The following is a 16130-nucleotide window of genomic DNA, read 5'->3' on the forward strand; positions in this document are numbered from 1 at the left end:
AATCCAGCTTCCAAGACACATTAATCGTGGTCCAGGACTTCTCTCTCTCCCTTTAGAATGCCACACAAAGGGTGAGCTGGTAAATTTTAAGTTATGGAAAAATCTATTGTTTTAAAAATTCATTCATTTCCTTAACTGAAGTATAGCCGATGTACAGTGTTATATGAATTGCAGGTATACAGCCTAGCGATCCAGTATTTTTACGGATTATACCTGGTGAAAAGTGATCACAAGACAATAGCTGCAGTTCCCTGTGTTGTACGATACACCCTTGTTGCTTATCTACTTTACGCCTAATAGTCTGTGCCCCTTACTCCCCCCTCCCCGCATCTTTCCCCTCCCTCTTCCCGCTCTCCACTGGTGACCATGGGTTTGTCCTCTTTATCTGCGAGTCCGTTTCGTTTTGCTACACACATCCACTTGTTTTATGTTTAGACTCCATGTCTAAATGATATCATACAGTGATTGTCTTTGCCTGACATTCCACAAAGCATAATACTCTCCGGGTCCACCCATGTTGCCGCAAATGGCAGAATTTCATTCTGGAAAAATCCCTGCTTTGTGCTTTCTTTTTACCTATCACACGAGAGGAGGAAAATGGATGGAGAGCGAGGAACAGCTTGGCTGCTAAAAACAAAAGAAACAGGAACAACCGCTATTGTGTAGCTTCACCGAATGCCCAGCAATTAGTCCCATAATTGATTTTCATTGTACTCTTCCAAAAACCCTACGAAGCAGATCCTATTAATACCTCTTGTTATAAATGAAGACACTGCCGCCTAACAAGTGGTAGCGACATCTATATTCTAACACGACTCTTTGAAAAAATTTAAAGTGTCCATTGGGTATAACTCTATGGATTGTTAAGAGTCCATTGCAAAAATATATCTCACTGTGTGTCGCTCACATGAACTCTGGTCTCTCCTAAAAGCCACGGGTTGTTAAGAAGATGCACCCGAGTGTGAAGAAGAGTAGGGAGCAGAGGTTTCAGGTAATAGAGTTTTTTTCTTTTCTGATCATGACACATCTTACCTTGTCTGGTTTATTTGTCTTGCGAAAAACTTACACGAAGAAAAATGTGTCCTGTGTCTGTTAAGAGAAAAGAAAAGTCTCTGCTGACCAAGCCCCTCGTGAAGTTGCGGAAATGCACCACCCCCCAGGGATGTGAGGGCTTCATTCTCAATAGGTCATTATTTGTTTAAATCTAATTTTAGTTTTTGCTGTGCCCGTGGCACGCGGACGTTCCCAGGCCAGGGATTGAACCCCCACCACAGCAGTGACAACGCCAGATCCTTAACCTGCTGAGCCACCAGGGAACCTTAGATCATTATTTAAATTATACCATCAAACTCTGAATACAATGTGCAGAGGCGCCAAGAGCGCCTCCTCCATAAAAATCTCATGGAAGTTGAAAAAACAGAGCCCGTCAGGATCTATTTTCTTGAAAACATGTGATGGATGCAGAGGATGAATTTTAAGCAATGCCCCCCACACCCAGGTTGGAGCTCCCCTCTCTGGCCAAAGCCTCCCCACGAGAGTGCTTTCCCTCCAATTAGGCAGGGTTTGTATACTTAAAAACAAACCTACACGCCCCCCCCCCCAAAAAAACCCCCAAAACCAGAGATGAAATGGGAGCCGGAGGAAGGTTGGGGACCAGGAGGCTGTGGGAATCTCTATAAAAAAGCAGATCTGGAGTTCCCATCGTGGCGCAGTGGAAACGAATCCGACTAGGAACCATGAGGTTTCGGGTTCGATCCCTGGCCTCGCTCCATGGGTTAAGGATCCGGCCTTGCCGTAAGCTGTGGTGTAGGTCGCAGATGGCGCTTGGATCCAGTGTTGCCATGGCCGTGGGGTAGGCTGGCGGTTCCAGCTCTGATTGGACTCCTAGCCTGGGACCCTCCATATGCCGTGGGCATGGCCCTAAAAAGACAAAAGACCCCCCCCCCAAAAAAAGCAGATCTTCCCTTTCGTGATGGCAAAACCCAAAACCCTTGTTAGACAGATGCCAGTATGCACACAATGTGGGCTCGCGGAGGCCACGATGTGATGGCGGAGGAACGGGAAGGGTTTCCTCTGACCTGCCATCCCTGGGGCGGAAGGCTGCAGCTTTCCGCTCTGATCCATCCCCGGTGTTGTCTGCAGCCAAGACGAGGTCTCCTGAATGAGATCCTGGAATCCTGCAGATTCCAGGAGCTGCCCTGCCTGCCCGTCCCTGGCCCTCCGTGGAGCCAGCGGAGGCTGGGGACACCTGAGGGGCAGACGGAAGTCACGGAGGAGACGGATCAGCCCGACAGAGGGGCGGGGGAGGACGCGTGGGCAGGAGTTGAGGTCAGAGGACCCCCCACCACCACCTCCGCGAGTCTATTTTCTCTGCATGGTGGGGCATGCGTGGTTGTGAAGGACACGGTTTGAAAGGTTTCAGACCTCAGGTTGTCATTGTGCTAAAAAAGAGCCGTGCAGAAAGATTGCCAGGCTGACATTCAAAAGAGGGAGGAGAAGAGAAAAAAAAAAAAAAAAAAAAAAAACAACAGAGGAAAGAAAGAGGAGGGGAAAAAGTGCCCAGAGCAGGAGCAGGAGGGCCAGAGGAAGTAAACCCTAGACTCCCCCACCCCAGGGGGTGCTGCTGCTTCATCCAGATGTTTTCAAGGAGGGTGAGCAGCTCTTAGCTGTGCCTGGAACGTGCTAGGAATTTGGCTTTCTGGAAATCCAGGAGTTTTCTTCTCTCCTGTCAGTGGTTCCCTACCTGGACTATACACCAGCACCCCTGAAGGTCCTTCAAAAGGACCTGATGCCTGGGACCGTCCCTAGAGATTCTGTTTTGTTTTGTTTTGTTCTTCTAATGGCCACACCCACAGCATATGGAAGTTCCCAGGCTAGGGGTCCAAATCCGAGCTACAGCTGCTGGCCTACACCACAGCCACAACAACACTGGATCCTTAACCCAGTGAGCAAGGCCAGGGATCAAACCTGCATCCTCATGGACACAATGTCGGGCTCTTAACCCACTGAGCTACAATGGGAACTCCTAGAGATTCTGATTTTTTATAAAGAAGACTACTGTTAAAAATATGGAATGTTTCACGAATTTGCCAGTCATCCTTGTGCAGGGGCCACGTGAATTTCTGCCCAGTGTCAGTGTTAGTCTCTGCGCTGCCAAGGCTCACCCACAACTCTGATTGGATCTGCTTGGGGCGAGCCCTGGGTTTGTTTTTCATCCTTCTTCTTTTAAAATTCCTCTGTCGAGTCTCATGTGCAGTCAGTGTTGAGAAGCGCTGCTATTATTGACTCGCCAACATCTTTTTAACAACTGCCTTGGATACCTTCTCTTTGGCAGATGTTGTGGGCACTTTCCAGTTGTAAGTGCAATGTACGAGCCCAGCTTCATGAGCTGGACCAACGGGTTTCCCAAGCAGAGATTCTGACACAGGCTGAAACCAGTTCTGTTTCATCATCTCCAAGTTCGCATTTCCGCTGGCCGCCTCCCCACCCCCGTTTTCATGCGGCGGAAACCAGGAAGCATCTTACAATCACTGGGAGGGTTCGATCTCTGCTGGACCAAGTCGTGGTCCCAGGGAAGCTCTGGTTGCTTCACACGGGACCCTTGGTCAGAGTCCTTCCTACTTTGAGCGCTTTCATTGTGTCGTGTGAATTGTAGCAATTGCATGTGTTTAATGGTTGACCGGGTGCTTGCAACTTTTCCAAGAAGATGACACGATGATTTGGCGTTTGAACGAAAAGTTCTGGAGTAGCAAGAAAGGCAGGCAAGCGGAGACAGGGCCCAGATGTGGTGTGAGGAAAACAATTATGTGTCATTAAAGGAATGACCTAAGTTCCTATGTCCTTGCAAAACAGCGACCTGATGCTTTCTGGAGTCTGACACCTGCAGCTGGAGAGTGTGGGCCTCCCTCTGCGACCACGCGGGAGGACTTCTTGCCACACCAGCCAAGCAAGAAGGCGCTGACATCAAAACTCATGGAGAGGGGGAGCTCCCGCCATGGGGCAGCTGGTTAAGGATCCAGTGTTGCTGCAGCTGTGGTGTAGATTAGAGCTGTGGCTCAGATTCAACCCCTGGCCCAGGAAGTTCCAGATGCTGTGGGTGCAGCAAAACAAACCAAAAAAGCAAGCAAACACAACCTCACAGAAAGGTGAGCCGTGGTTAGAAAGACCATATGAGACAATAACAGAGGTCTCCTTTTCTTTTGTTTCGAGAAAAGCTGTTGCATCAACTTTGGGGGGGGGTCTTTTTAGGGCTGCACCTGTGGGATATGGAGGTTCCCAGGCTAGGGGTCAAACTGGAGCTGCAGCTGCTGGCCTACACCACAGCCACAGCCACGGCAGATCTGAGCCGCATCTCCAACCTACACCACAGCTCACGGCCACGCTGGATCCTTAAGCCACTGAGCGAGACCAGGGACGGAACCTGCATCCTCATGGATATTGTCAGGTTTGTCACCGCTGAGCCACAATGGGAACTCCCATCAATACTTTTGATGGCACAGATGGCAGTGCCATGGATAAGGCTGCCCATCAGCGAACGAGTTTCAAAGTAACATAAAAGCAGATTTCCTGAATGGGAAAAATTTTTGGAAGTTCCATAACCAAATTACCTTGCTTGTATTTTCCTTTTAAGGTATAAACAAAGACAAAGACGTTTTAAAAACGCATAAGTATCTCTAAAAGAACTCACATCGTAAGTAAAATCTGAAACTTCTGGGTAGTAAGAAAACCCTGTGTTTGCAGTGTGTTCTTTTCTTAGCAGTAACAAGACAATCAATATGTGGGTCTTATAATCAATTGGTGTCTAAGATTTGATGGATCCACAGGCTATAAATCCTCTACAAGCCACCATAGGGAGGGAGCGTTGTTTTCTGATAATTTAAATGTTCTGGTCATTAGAGACAGAGAAGCTCAAGTTCACGGCAGGACTTTGTGCCTTTGCACAAAATCCAATTTATAGATTTATAACGTTGTATAATATTGTGAAAACCGACTAGCATGATTTCCCAAAGAAGTAACTTGACCTCTTGAGGCATCAGATGCCTCATATATAAAATAACAAGGTTAAAAAAAATTGGTTTCCAGGGACCAATCTCAACCACAGATTGTGCCAACGAAAAGATTAAGAGCCAGGAAGCCCAAATCCAGCATGGACAGACACAATTTAAAAAATATTTTCTGTGGGGAGTTCCTGCTGTGGTGTGGTGGGTTAAGGATCTGGTGTTGCCACAGCTGTGGCTTGGATTTGATCCCTGGCCTGGGAAATTTCATATGCTGCAAGGGCAACCCCCCAAAAGGTTTTCTTTGGGAGTTCCCTCGTGGCTCAGCAGGTAAAGGACCTGGTGTTGTCACTGCTATGGGTCTGCTTACAGTTTTGGCGAGGGTTCAGTCCCTGACCCAGGAACTTCTGCATGTGGGCACAGCCAAAAAAAAAAAAAAAAAAAGTTTTATTTGGTGTCATGTGGTGTCACTTATATGTGGAATCTAAAAAATGATGTGAATGAAATGATTTACAAAACAGAAGCAGATTCACAGACATAGACACAAACTTACCAAAGTGAAGGGAAGGATAAATTAGGAGTCTGGGATTCACAGATACAAAATACTGTTCATTAAAGAGACACTCAGCAAGGACCTACTACTGTATAGCCCAGGGAACTATCTTCGGCATCTTGTCATAAGAGATGGAAAAGGATCTGAGAAAGAAAATACATCGGTCTCTGCAGCAAATAACAGAATCACCTTTTCTGTATACCTGAAATGAACACATTGTAAATAACTGTACTTCAATAAAAAAAAGAAACAGAGACAAGCATTTTATTTGGAAGAACCAGTCGTGTTCCATCCACCTGCCACCTTCTATGTCCGCTGCCTCCCATCACAGCCAGGAACCTGTCATTCACTCATCTGGGTACCCTGTGCCAGGCAGGGCTTGGCGCTGGGGGCAAGACAAGAGAGGTAAGAAGGAAGAAACCGCCTCTGCTCTCTTAGAACTGGGGGTGGGTGGGCAGCCGTAGATTTTACCAGGATTTATTTTTTTTACTTTTATTTTTTTGTGGGGACACGCAGCAGACAGCTCTCTCAGAATCAGTCTTTTTCTTTTTTCTTTTTTTCTTTTTTTGGGGGGGGCCAAACCTGCCTCATGTGGAGGTCCCCAGGTTAGGGGTCCAATCAGAGCTACAGCTGCCAGCTGACACCCCAGCCACAGCAGCTCGGGATCTGAGCCCCATCTGTGATCTGAGCCACAGCTTGTGGCCATGCTGGATCCTTAACCCACTGCGTGAGGCCAAAGATCAAACCCACATTCTCATGGATACTAATTGGGTTTGTTTCGGCTGAGCCACATCAGGAACTCCCCAAATCGGTCTTCTTTTTCACAGAAATTAGTTCCCTGTATACACAACATAAGTGAGAAGAACCGCATGTCGTGTAGCAGTATCACCCTCCTCCCAGCCCCAGTGTCACAAAGAGCGTTTGCTAGATCAAAGAAATCCTGGGGACATGGGATGTCTATTCTTTTTTTTTCTCTCTTGGTCGCCCCCCGCGACATATAGAAGTTCCTGGGCCAGGGACTGAATCTGAGCTACAGCTGTGACCTTCACCACAGCTGTGGCGATGCTGGATCCCTTAAGCCACGGTGCCGGGCTGGGGATTGAACCTGCACCTTGGCAGCAACCTGAGCCGCTGCAGTTGGACTGTTAACCCACTGTACCACAGCAAGAACTCCAATGGGATGTTTGTTTGTTTATTTGTTTATTTATTTTCCTTTTTAGAGCCTACCTGGTGGCATATGGAACTTCCTGGGCTAGGAGTTGAATTGGAGCTGCAGCAGCTTGCTGCAAATCCAGATTCTTAACGGACTGAGCACTGAGCGAGGCCAGGGATCGAATCCACATCTTCATAGACACTAGTCAGGTTCATTACCCCTGAGTCACACCGGGAACTCCAGGATGTTTATTCTTGATTAACCCACAGGGAACAGAGTCCCAGAAGGTTTTCTTAGAGAAAGATCTGACTCCAGAGCCTGGGAGTAGACGTGACGTTAGCCACACTAAGAGGAGCTGGGATCCTGGTGTTTCCTGCTGGCAAAGTACCAGCCTGACACATCCAATTCGCCTCCACCAGCCCGAAGGAGGAGTCACCATATTAGATGGGATTATGCTAATAAATTGCTGCTGACTTGCCCGGAGTGTGACCAAACAGTCCAACAAGGAGGAGTCCTGATTCGGGGAGAGGCTCCCGCAAAGCTGATGGCAAGTCTAGGTGTTAATTGAAACCTTTCACTAGCAGCTAATCAGGCAATTTATACTTAATGGTCCTTAAAAGGGACTTTTTTCTCCCTTCAGAATAGTATCCTTTCATTCTGGAGGATGCCAGAGTCTTTCCCCTGTGTTTAAAGGAGTAGATAGAAGCATTTGTTTTTGTTAGCTGGTATTTTCTCCTGGGAGCTGGCGGGGCACAGCTATGTTCGCAGAAAAGCTAGCAGACAGGGGAGTTCATGGCACGCCTGGCAGTGCATGGGATCCTGGTCTCTGCGTATCGTGCTGTCTGGATTTCTCAAGGAGCAGGGTCCAGGAAAAGGCCGTGGCTGAATGGGGAGCAATGTCGGGGCGGCACAAGCAGGGAGTCAAAACCAGTCATCTAGGCTGTTTTTCTGGATGAGGACAGATTTAACTAGCTGCACACAAGCCCCTTCTGCTCTATCATCGCATCCACTTAGGCTCCCAAGTTATTTGACCTTGAAAGGGCGATGGTTATCTTGAGTCTTCCAGGATGTCTTGTACATTGTTATTACCAATGGAAATAAAAACAACTGTGGGAGATATATTAATATCTGCAGCATCTTCTAGGCTCGTGGGAAGAGGACTCCAGTAATGGCAGCACCACCTGCATTTTGGTGTGCAGAAAAGCATCCTGTAATTCTTCAGGGTTCTCTCCTCTCTATGAAAAAGCCATGAAAAGAGCCAGTACAGTATGTGCCCACGCTTTGTTAAAAGTGGTGTGTTCTCTGTGGGTGTGTGTTTTTCTCTCATAAGTGTGTTTGTGTGTGTGTGTGTGTGTCCGCACATTGAAAAGTTTCAACTAAAATGTGCCAACAGGGAATGGGGCCAGGAGGACAATCATTTTTTACTCCTGTACACACCCTGTGTTTGAAGTTTCTACCACAAACACATAGTCTTCTGGAGGACGATGTATTTTTAATTAAAGGCTTTTTATGATGCGACAATTTATATAGCATTGAGTTCTGCTATCTAAGATTTTCACCTATGCATCTCCTTCCAAAGACCTCTAGATGTTTTGTGAGTTAATCTTTGTTTGTTAAAGGCTGTGGTTTTATTTATTTAAAACATTTAAAAAATCATAGTTGAGGTGTTCCTGCTGTGGTGCGGTGGGTTAAGAATCCGACTGCAGGAGCCTAGAGCTCTTTGGAAGCTCAGGCTCAATTTGCAGCTCAGCACAGTGGGTTAAAGGATCCAGCGTGGCCACAGCTGTGGGGTAGGTCACAGCTGTAGCTCAGATTCAGTCCCTGGCCCAGGAACTCCCATATGCCATGGGGGTGGCCATAAATATAAATATATATATTATATATAGTTGATTTACAATGTTCTGCTAATTTCTGCCGGACAACAGTGACTTATTTATACATAGTCTTTTAATAATTAAAAATTAATACTGGGAGTTCCCTAATGGTCTAGAGGTTAGGATTCGGCATTTTCACTGCAGCAGCCCTGGTTCAATCCCTGGTCTGGGAACTGAGATCCCACATCGAGCCGCTGCATGCTGTACCCGCCCCCAAATTTAATATAAACATTTCAGAGAAAGTTTAACTCCCAAGAAATTGGGAGGCCAGGGTGTTCTGAAAACCCAATCCCAGGCAGGGCTGCCTGAGCAGTGAGCTGATTGACGGCGGCCACGCAGCCCTCTCTGCTCCTCCATCACCCCTCACGGTCCCCCTCTGAGCCCACAAGAGGCTCCTGGTCTAGATGGGAGTCAAGGTGCTGCAGCGGGATGGGCTGTGCCTCAGGGGGAGCTGTTGGGGCTGGGGTGCCCTGAGTCCTGCCTGACCACGGAGCCCGAAGCCTTAAGCACTCGCCAGGATGGCCTCTCCACTGGGCAAGAGTTTTACCATTGAAGGGAGCCATGAGCACGCTCGCTCTGGGAGCTCTGGAACGATTCCGATCTGACCGTTACTGATAGGCAGTGTGTGTGTGTGTGTGTGTCTTGTGTGCATATATATGTGTGTAAAAGTGTGTATTAGTCTGGAAATGTGCATGCTTGGGTGTGCATATGCTCCTGTGTGTGTGCACATCTCTGTTTTGTGTCTGTGCCTGTCTGTACGCCTGTGCATGCATGTTTGTGTGTGCACGTATATGCATGTGTATGTGTGTATATGTCTCTTGTGTGAGTGTATGCACGTGTGTGTGTGTCGGGGGGGGGAGGGGAGGAGACCTCCCTCACTGTCACTCCTGGGTGACAATGTTGAGAAGCATGGTGACACATCTGCCTGAGATCCTCATCTCTGCGTGTGACCTACTGCCGCTGTGACTGAGACCCTGGTGCCGACTCAGTCGCAGTGCGGTCTAAGCTTCCCTCAGCTGTTGGTCCCACTGGCTTCCCTGGGCTGCCCCTCACGACGCCTGGTGCTGACCGGAGGAAGGAACGCATGTCCCCAGGGCCGCTGGTTACCACAGTGAGGAATCCTGTGTGGACGCCCTGTCCCTCCCAGAACGGGCCAGGGGGCCTCGTTTCCAAACACCAAGACCAAGGCGCTACCCTTCGGGGGAGCCTGGAGACCACCCGGAGGACTGTGATGCAGTTCTCAGAGCTGGCGGTCTCTTCTCGGAAAGGAGCCCCGCCCGGACCATTTCTTTGAAGATGGGGCCACTGGCATCCAGCACCTGACCTCATTTCTCTGCTCCCCTCCCGGGGCGCCAAGATCCTGCTGCCAGAGTCTGTACATCAGAGTCTCCTCCTGGGAACGCAGAGGGAGCCGCTCCTGCAGCGGGAAGCGTTCTGCAGAGAATCAGAATGGCAAGGCTGTCCTCTCTTAGTCTGAGCTCTGGAAGATGCTGGGCCGAGAAATGCTTCCAGCCTAGAAGCATGAGAGCTGAAGCACACCTGAGAGCTGGCCCAGGAGAACCATTCGCCTGTCTGGACAGCTAACCCCTTGAACGCAGGGACGGTGACTGTGTCCCGCCTCTGTCCCCAGGGTTTATTTTAGCACAGTGTCCGGTGGGGAAATTGAGATGAGAAATGCACCAGGGTCACCCATAAATCCAAGGACAATACAGCGGCAAACAAACATGGGTACAGGGCTAAAAGCATTGCTTGGGAAACTGGGAAATCACTTGAAGAACGACGGTGCGGGGAATTCTCTGTCGTCCTCATCTTACAGATGGGGAAGCTGAGGCTCAGAGAGCTTAAGACTCCCTTCCAGACTGCACACGTGTCTGTAATAGATCTAGTGCCGGAAATGGAAGTCTTCTTTGACTTTCGTTGCATATTCTCTCTCTCTCTCTCTCTCTCTCTCTTTTTTTTTTTTTTTTTTTTGTCTTTTTGCCATTTCTTGGGCCGCTCCCACGGCATGTGAAGATTCCCAGGCTAGGGGTCTAATTGGAATGTAACTGCCAGCCTATGCCAGAGCCAGAGCAACGCAGGATCCGAACCGCGTCTGCGACCTACACCACAGCTCATGGCAAACGCCGGATCGTCAACCCACTGAGCAAGGCCAGGGATCGAACCCGCAACCTCATGGTTCCTAGTCGGATTTGTTAACCACTGCGCCACGACGGGAACTCCTGCATATTCTCTTAAAAGGACTACCGCTAGTAGTAGGAGAATTGGTTTTTCTTCTGTAGATTTTATCCAAGAAGAAGATATAGCCAATGGGATTAGAGAGGAGGTAACTTATTTCTCCTGCTGATAGAATGGACAACGGCAGGTGCAGACAAACAGAATCCCAAACACAATTTGATTAGCAGAGTTGTCACTGACTGCCACACTCTGCTGGAACCCAGATATCTCCAAAGCTGATTTTTCTCCTCTCTCCGCATCTGTCTCGAGAATTCTCTCTCACTCAGGTAATAAAAGCCAAAGTCTTCAGCACTCTCAGGAACATGCTTCTGACTAAGGAGGAACTGACAGAGTTCATGTTTCAACTCAGAGACATGTTGCTTTTCTCCTTTTTTTTTCAGCCAAGGAGAGATGACCCCATTAGGGCCCCATTCATCCAGCAGGAAACCTGGAAACAACCTAGAAGTTTCTTTAGTGGGTGCTGTTGACATTCGCTGAACAGAGAAGTGACAGGTGCTGTTAAGATCTGACTTGCCTCTGGGGATAAGTCCTCAGGAAGGGATGGAAATTTGTTCTGAATGATCTCTGGAGCCTCGAAAAATGAGGAGACTCTACACGCATGTCGTGAGGTCTCTGCAGTGGGTTGTGTAGGAAGCAGTGGGTGGAAGCACATGACTAGGGCTCCTGGGCTCCCCCTTCTAAGACATGCTTGCATGTTTTCTTTTTTATGGTTGATTTCAAGGGCTTCAAAGTCTTTCTCGATTATTTCCTCCGCAGCCTCTTGTTCTTTTTCGTCTTGTGAATACTTCCCACAACGTCCGCACTGGCCATCAAGATTCCAATCAGGCTGCCGCGGAAGGACAACTACCTGTCACAGAACTTGGCAGCTTATTGCAAATAATCAAACTTCCAAATGCTAACTCCAGTATTTCCAGGGCAGTCCATGCAGGCTATGGTTTGGTAACGAATAAGTTTGGGTAATAAAAGAGATGTGCATGTGTACATGGGTAATTCAGATCCTAATTGCTAAGAACTTAGACTTTGGAGTGGGACACCCCTGGGTTTGAATTCTGGCTTCACCCCTTACTAGCTGTTTTACCTTGGCCAGAGTCTTATTCCGTTTGGGTTGTTAGGGTGTGTTGGCAGCAGAGTGGTAAGCATAGCTGCCTCCCCTCTGGATTGTTATATTGAAATGCCATAAGCTATGGGGCTTAGTTTATTTCTCATCATTCCAGAGATTGGAAAGTGCAAGACCGAGGCACCAGCAGTTTTGGTGTCAGGTCAGATCCCACTTCCTGGTTCACAGAATCGCCCTGGCATGGGAAGGGGGCGGGGGGCTCTCCGGGGTCTCCTTTATAAGGACACTAATCTCATTTTGAAGGCTCCACCTTCCCGACCTCATCACCTCCCCAAAGCCCCACCTCCAAATACCATCACTTTGGAGTTTAGGTCTTGAGATAGGCATTTCAGAGGGACTCAAAGCATTCAAACTATAGCAGCTACCTATTTAATGTTCCTGAACCTGTTTCTTTCTCTGTAAACATTTATAAGAGCAGTGCTTCCTCCTAGGTATTCTAAGATTAAAGGAGATACTGCCTGTAAAGTAAGAAGCCTCTTGGTAGCGCCCCCAAAATGTAAGATGCCATTATCATAAGGACTCTCTGTACGAGATTAGGGTCAGATTTTATACACTGCAAGTGCTACGATGAGAAAGTCGGTGATGTTTGATTTTCTACAGCTGCCAACCTTTTCCTCGCTGTCTAGGCTAAGGCAGTGGAGCCAAGAGGCCCTAAGGTGTTTCTCTTCGAGGTCAATCCGAGAGAAGTAACATGGAGCTTGGGCGCTAACAGATGAGAGCTGTGTGGCTGCCTGAGGGCAGCCCCATCTTCGGAGGGTTGATAGAGGGCTGGAAAAGGCTGGAAAGGGCTGGGCGTGGGGGAAACCGAGGGATGCTGTGCAGGAGACAGAAGCCCTGGTCATGGGGAGGGGAGGAAGGCCAACGTCCTGGAGACGCCTACGCTCTCAGGCTCGTGCTCCCAGAGAGGGTGTCCAGGCGGCGAGAGACTCTTGTCCCGGGAAAGGGATGGACATGGGGGGGGGGGGACGGGTACCTCTACTTCCTCCTTTACCTGCTTCACCCAAAATGAATATGATCCCCACTTAACGTGAAGCGCCTGCTTTGCCGTGTGTAATTGTATTGGCCTGTAAGGACGGGTCGGAGCCGTTTGGACGGATGGGAGCAGAACAGTAGACAAGGTCTCTGCCCATCTCCACGGTCCCTTTGCGTCTGGGGCAAAGGGCTTCCTTCAGGTGACCAGAGGAAAACCGGTCAGACCTTCCCGTCTCGGAACAGAACAGAGGGTTCATCCGCCAGCTCCGGACTATTTTGTTTGGTCTCATCTGGAGTGGCCTGAAGCCACTTGAACCCTCGGCTGAAAGGTCTTTCTCTAAATTACTTCGCAAAGCTGCATTCTGTGGGAGGGGTAGGGAAAGGCCTTTCTAAGACACATTCTAAATGTGTATCCGAGACAAATTTATGCCATCAGAGGCTGCGGCCTGGTGTTCTGAGGGCACCTGGAGATCAGGACTAGAAAATTGTTTATCAGTAAGATATTGATCAGAGGAGTGAAAGGGAACTTGGACATCTTTGGCCCGGGAAAAATAAAAAGACGCCCCCAACCAGAAAGGCAGGGTCACCGTAGGGCACGCTTCTCCCCCCCGACGAGAGGATGGAAGACAGGGGGTGGGGGTGGGGCACGGTTTCCGGCGTCTCCCTGCTTCTCCCGCCCCCACCCCACGACAGGAAGGACTTCAGTCTGGGGACCTGGACGGAGCAGAGGAGGCCAGGGCCTCTGCTCCGTCAACCGCAGCGCACACGTCCGAGGAAGCCACGGGGATTTGAACCCCGGTAACGTTTGCCTTCGTAGGGAGACACGCAGCCTCTAGAGATCCCTAAAGGGCAAGGGACAAGCAGGACATTTAAGCATTTCTTTTTAGGACACTGTCAAGGGGTGAAAGAAATAAAGAACCGAACCAGGGAAGAGGGCCAGCTGCCGAATGTGCGGGACCTCATGCGAAATAAAAAAGCAGGGCCCTTTGTTCAAAAAGTAGAAAAAGTGTCACTAGAGGCACTGACATGTAAAGCTTTTTTCCCCCCTCGTCTCTCTCTTGACTTCTCATGAGTTGTGTTTTTTTTTTTCAATTTTCCGTTTAACATTGATCTAAATAAAGACCATTTAAAAATTTTAACTTTGAGCACTAGGTTCATCTTTATACTGTGCAGTTCTGCATTTTAAATGTAAATATCAGTGTCTTTGGAAAGACATGCCAAAGGAATACGATTATGCGGCTCAGATTTCATAGTTTATCCATTCATGTCTGGTTTTTTGGTTTTGGTTTTGGTGGGGTTTTTTCCCTTAACAGAAGTATGTGAGAAAAGAGAAAAGCAGCCGTTGACCTCACAGCTTGGTCTCCGTGTTATTGCAAACGGGTGTGGCCCTTAACAGTTAAGCTGAACGTTCCCCTGTGGGACAAAACCTTCTCAGAGACCCTCCCCGGGTCACTGCACAGCCCGAGACAGCGAACACCGCCCCCCTTGCTGAGTGACAGCCATGCCCACCAATCCCAGCTGCGGCTCCCTCGCCTCTGCTCTTCCCCGCAGATTAAAAGCATTGCGTTATCCTCTCAGTCTCGCCCTGTTTTCTGACAGCAGCGGATCTAGCACAACTCTCTCCTTCCTTAGACGCTCCCCCAACCAGAGCCCCAGCCCCAGGATAGGTTCGAACACCCTCCTAAGACAGGCCGAGGTTTTCACCACAAGGAGGGGAACGCTTCGCTGCAGTGATGCTTCAATGACCAGTGAACCCAACTTGTTAAATTACAGGCGTGATCCTGGAGGGCCTTAGCACAAAACTAGCGCAACCGTTTGTATTTTATGTCTTGATATTGAGGGGGGCGAACCCTGCCGTCCCGAAGATGCCATTCTGGCATGTGGATTATTTTTTTAATTATTCTTTTTTAAAATTTTTATGGCTGCACCAGAGGCATATGGGCCAGGGATTGAATTGGAGCAGTAGCTGCTACAAGGCGGGATCCTCTAACCCACGGCCCTGGGCCAGTGATTGAACCCCTCTTCCCCAGCAACCCAAGCCGCTGCAATCAGGTTCTTAACCCACTGTGCCACAGCGGGAACTCCTGGATTCTTTTAAATTAAAGTTACTTAACAAAGAGCAGGTACAAGGACACACCAACCCTCTTCATCCTTTTGAAAGCAGGAAATCAGTCTCCCAGGCGAAGGACCCCACCTGGTACCAGGAGGGCGGAAGGCATCCTTGTGGCGCTGGAGAGGGAATTCAAAGCCGAGAAGGCAGTATAAACCAGCCTTGCAACTTCTTTACTCATTTGCTAGTCCGAGCCCAAACCCTTTGGTTTTGTCAACTCCTTGCAGTCTATTGTTTCCTTGTCAAAACGGTGTAAAGGCTGCGTGCTTTGGTCACTGCAGAGTGTCTCATATATTTATGAGCTCCGGCACGTACAAAATTTAATTTATTTTTCCCCCGTTCATTTGCCTCATGTCAATTTAATTATTAGACCAGCCAGAGCATCTTGAAGGGAAGGAGGATGTTTTTTCCTCCCCTCCAACCTGGGCACATTCTGCCAGCACTCTCCATCTTTGGCTTATAGATGAGTAAACAAGCAAGAAGGGAAAGGGATGCTGGGGTCTCCTCTTTCCCTCCCCTCCCTGTTATCAGGTCTTTTTTCTCTCTTTTTAGGGCTGCACCTGCAGCATATAGAAGTTCCCAGGCTAGGGGGGGAATTGGAGCTGCAGCTGAGGCCTTCGCCACAGCCACACCAGATCTGAGCTGCATCTTCGATAGACGACACGGCTTGCGGCAACGCCGGGTCCTTAACACACTGATCGAGGCCAGGGCTCAAACCCGCATCCTCAGAGGGACAACGTTGAGTCCTTAACCTGCTGAACCACAACGGGAACTCCCTTGTCATCATTTTTAGTATGGGTAGCTCCTACCACGGGGAACTAACATGAGCAGAAAGGATACAATAGGGTCCTTAGTTGGTTTTATTTCTTACACTGTCATGGCTTGCTTTCCTCAGGAGAAGCAAGCTTTTTTCCACACCACAAGGAGGGCCTCTGGGGCTGTCAGCATCCCGGCTTACTCATTCGTAGATGAAACACACCTACCGTGCACCCACTTTAAATCCCTGCAAGTTATGAATCAGCCAGGATTCCGCTGGGGCATCATGCATGCTATTTGTCCAGGGCAACCGCAATGGGGAACAGGCCAATGGAGCGCTTCTGCTCACGTGCAGGCTCCATG

Source organism: Sus scrofa, chromosome 10 (assembly GCF_000003025.6).
Source record: "Sus scrofa isolate TJ Tabasco breed Duroc chromosome 10, Sscrofa11.1, whole genome shotgun sequence".
NCBI lineage: Eukaryota > Metazoa > Chordata > Mammalia > Artiodactyla > Suidae > Sus > Sus scrofa.